We start from the raw sequence: 4,483 nt of genomic DNA on the forward strand, positions 1-4,483 counted from the left end.
CCCTGCTTCCACTCCTACTGCTATTTATAAAATGTTTACTTTATTATTTGCCCCTTTTGTTTGTTTGTTTGTTTGTTTGTTCACCATGTAAGGCCTTGAAAGGCGCAATACAAATGTAATTTATTATTATTATTATACGCACCAGCAGTAATTAAAGTTTCAAAGTATCAAAAATGCTACAACTACTGTCACAAACTGGATGAATATGAAGTATTTTGTTAAAGGAGGATGAAAGCGTAATTAAGGAGCGCTATTGGAGTGACTTTGATGGCTATTGGACTCATGATTAATTCATTTGGATTCCCGTTGTATGAAGAAATTAAAGGACGGCGCAAGTGGAAACAATTCACAAAGGGATTAAACTGTTTAAAACACATGTTCAAAGTAAGCCGGATTTTGCCGATGTGTTTATGTGGATTCAAAAGTCGTAAATAATCTACAAAATGGAGGAGAACGATCTGATCGGAGCAACTGTGACAAATAATCCAACTGAAACCGGCATGGACAATGGCTATGTTTTAAAAATGCGCTTATCCAGAAAAGCCTGGTTTGGACACTTTACGGGCAGAAGAAACATTTCTATTAAAGAAACAATTATACATTTCTGTCTTTTTATGCCTATAATACTAACTTGAATTTTTATTCAAATTAATTAATAAATTATTTTTTATATTTTATTGTAATGTAGAGACAAGGCTTTTAGTGACAATCATGTATTGCGTTACAATTATATGGGGAATTTTTTTTTATAAAAACCAAAAAGTCTAAATATGATATTTGGCCTCAAATCATCTGTGGCCTAGCGCCCCCCCTGCGATCTTTGGCGCCCCCCAGGTTGGGAACCCCTGCCTTAGATGAGGCAAGTGAAGCCACAAGAAAAACGTTTAGAAGTCATATTTTCATGGTCCTTTGTTAGAGATTAATTGTTATATTATATCCTGAAGTAAACGTTTATAGTTGTTATTTGACTGCTCATCTCATTTTACCTTTCATAGAGGACAACTTAAATACAAATTGGCTCTTCTCACCCCACTTTCCCCTACAATGCTAATGAGAATTACACTAGTTATGATGAAAACATTGACAACAGATTAAGTACTCTCTGTGTTATCTGTTATCTGTACTGTTGCCTGGGGGACTCAGAAACAGAATGAAAGACATTCAACTGTCAGCATCTGGACACAGTCCAGGAACATGCAGCTTGTCAAAGGTGGTTCAAAATCAATACCTATTCATTTGAACAAGCTCTTCATCAACACACACTTAAGTGGCAAAGCTTCTGTAATGCCATGTCTACTCCTTACAGGTTATTATTATTTTAATGTTGAAACAACCAAGTACACAAACACTTCATCTGTTCAGTTGGAAACGTAAAAGTAGTGGGGACGGCACTGCTCAGAATTCAAATCTGTGAAATGCTAATCTCTTTTCATCGTCCAGGCCTCCTTGCTTTTGTCCTCAGAGGGACTCCCACCAACATTTGTGACTTGACTTGAATCAGAGGCACAGAGTTGGCCCGTCTGCAGAGGGACTCTGAAGATAGAGCTGGAACAGACAGATAGGCAAAGACCTTCAGTGTGTCAGGCCAGGTTTCTAATTCAAACACTGCTGCTCTCTTGGAAAACATACTCACTTTATGACCAGAGTCTTACAGTTGCTTGAAATGGCAAGAACATATGTTATTTTCAACTTTTGATCTCCAGAAATGGTAGTATTAGAAACTACAAAGATTAGGTCAGACTGGGATTTTTATTGTGAGATTCCAATTATTTAAGCAACTTTATGTCACTATCAGGCCCTTTTAGCGACAAAAAGCTGAAACAAAATGTCATAATAGTACATTTAGATGTAGTTTCCTTGGTTTTCATATTTACTGTTCCATAGCTCGGCTCTAAAAATGTTTTTTGGAGCTTTGAAAAGAAGCACTTGGGAATAGTGTAACAAGCTCTAAACACAATGTGAAAAAAAAAAGCACACTGAAAAACTGAAACATTGATTTTAATTAAATGTAATACGTCAAAATATTTCACATAACTGTTTAAGGTAAGTAGAATGTTGCGTCTCGTCAAATGTGTCAGTTATGTTTATGTATTTTGTCTGCAATTTCCTATTTTATTTTGTACTTACCTCTTGTATTTAATTTCAGGCCCTGTTTTTTCCTCCCCCTGTGTGTTTTTCCCGACATCATCAGTGTCTGCCCCGCCCCTGATTGTTTCCACCTGTTCCCACTCACCTCATGTTTAAATAGTCCTGTCTCTCCCCTGTCCTGTGTCAGTTCGACTTGTTTGTTTCTCTGAATGGTCGTGCCAAGCTTCAGCTCAGAAAAGATCGCTTCACTCATGTCAGGTTTTGTTGTTTTGTTTATTTTGTCGGCTTAAGTTTCTTTCTTAAGTTCTCTTTTGTTATGCATAGTTTTTTCCTCCTTGTGAGCGCTTTTTGTTCATTCCAGTACCTACTCTGTTAAAAGGAATGACCTGATCTTTGAAGTAAAAGATCAATTTTTTGTTACATTCAAGACTTTGTCTCTGGATCTTGCATTTGGGTCCATCAGTTTGTGTCGAGGTCCTGACATAGAAAGCAATAATATAAAGTTTAAATAACGTTTCAGTTTTTGTGCACTCTCTTTTATGACCTAATGAAGTTGTTGGCTAGCATGCAGAGGTGGGAGAAGTACTCAGTGAATTTACTCCAGGTGGAACTAAAGTCTGATTCAAGACTTGATTATATTTCATATCATTCATCCACATCTGTACAGCAACTAAAGGTATTAAATACATGTAGTGGAGTAAAAGTACCTCAAAAGTGTACTTAAGTAAGTACTTGAGTAAATGTAGTTACTTCCCACCTCTGCTAGCTAATGAGTAGGGATGGGTATCGGTACTAAGTCAGTACCGGTAGCCGATTGGACGGTATTGGTATCGTTAAGCCGCTGGACAAACGGTGCTGCTATCGGTATATGAATAACGCTACTTCCTTAGTTTAAACAATTCTGGTTGGTTGGGAACCCTCATCCTGTGTGACGTATCCGGTTTGAGTACCACTGATTGGACACTGTGAATGCCACTCGTCATCTCTCCTAACAGCTCTCTTATTATTGTGAGACTCCCGGGCAGTGTTGCCAACTTGGCGACTTTCTCGTTAAATTTGGCGGCTTTCCAAACCCTCCGGCTACTTATTTTTGTCAAAAGCGACTAACGACTAATCTAACGACTTGTAATGCTGTTATCAGGGACTTTTCTGGTGTGTGGAGACTCACGTATTGTTCAGCAGTTAACGAGCCGCGGGTGCTTCCGTGAGCCCCTCTGCCCCTGCTCTGCCGTCCCATAGTACTCACCTCATTCACACCAACGGTGTTTCAGGGCCAGTTCGGAGCTGGAGCTTGAAAAGCACCGGGTTTTCCCCTTCACACCGCAGCGGAGCAGCCTCTTAGCTCCGGAATCCGGTTCATTTCAAGCACCAAAAAATGATCCGGCTAGAGCAAATGCACCACATACGTCACGCTTACGTCGAGGCGGGGGCAGAGGCAGGGGCAGGGGCGGGATCAGCTCCTGAACAACAACAAAAAAGCCCGCGTTTTATCCAGTTTGTACACAACGATGGAGAAACTTAACAAGCAGCAGTGGTCCACTGAAGCGACCAGCTACCTACTGGGAATCTGGTCTTCAGAAGAGGTACAGAGGAAGCTGGAGCACAATCGGCCATTGTTGTTGTTGTCGGTGTCAGCTGTGAGGGGTTTCCGCGCGGTTTGGCTTTATGAAGCAGGCACGCAAACGGTTACGTCATGACGCAAACGATGACGCAATGACGCAGCACCAGTCGGACTCTGGGCAGTGTGAAATAAGCCGGAGCTAAACCGAAGAGCCGGTTCTGAACCTGAAAAGCTCTAGCACGGAGCTTGAACCGGAGTTGCGTTGGTGTGAATGAGGTATTGGAGCCTTGGATTGGATTACACAGTGTCGTACGCGGCTTAGGGACCAAACATAGTTCAAACCTGCAAAAGTTGAGACGTGCTTCCTCAGCGCCTCGTCTCCTCTTACCTTTAGTGTTGGGAAATAAATCACAGTCCTGTCCACACAAGGTACAATTTGACTGATACAGGGGTTTTTACAGGCTGATACAGCAGCTTAGTGTAACACTACAGTCGCTGATAGATGATACTTCATGCTGAAATCTTTGAATCTGGCTGTTTCATGTCAGATGTAGTCAGTGTTTTCTCTTAGATTAAACTATTATGAGATATCAGAGGCCTCACTAAACCCCAGACAAAGTGTTGATTGTAGTGAAATCTGACACCCGCTTATTATTCTCACTTTTCAAAACTGATAATTAGAGTATGCCCCCTTCACTGGTCTGATGTGGAAGTGAGAGCCGGCTTTGCAACACCATGAATGAACACTTTTTTAAATGTGGTCTGGCTACACATTGTATGACCTATTTATTTTTGAGGCATACTGATTCCTTCGATGGTCTAAAGTTCCTCTGC

The sequence above is a fragment of the Notothenia coriiceps genome, unplaced genomic scaffold, assembly GCF_000735185.1.
Source record: "Notothenia coriiceps isolate Sejong01 unplaced genomic scaffold, NC01 NC01_scaffold00010928, whole genome shotgun sequence".
NCBI classification, from domain to species: Eukaryota; Metazoa; Chordata; class Actinopteri; order Perciformes; family Nototheniidae; genus Notothenia; species Notothenia coriiceps.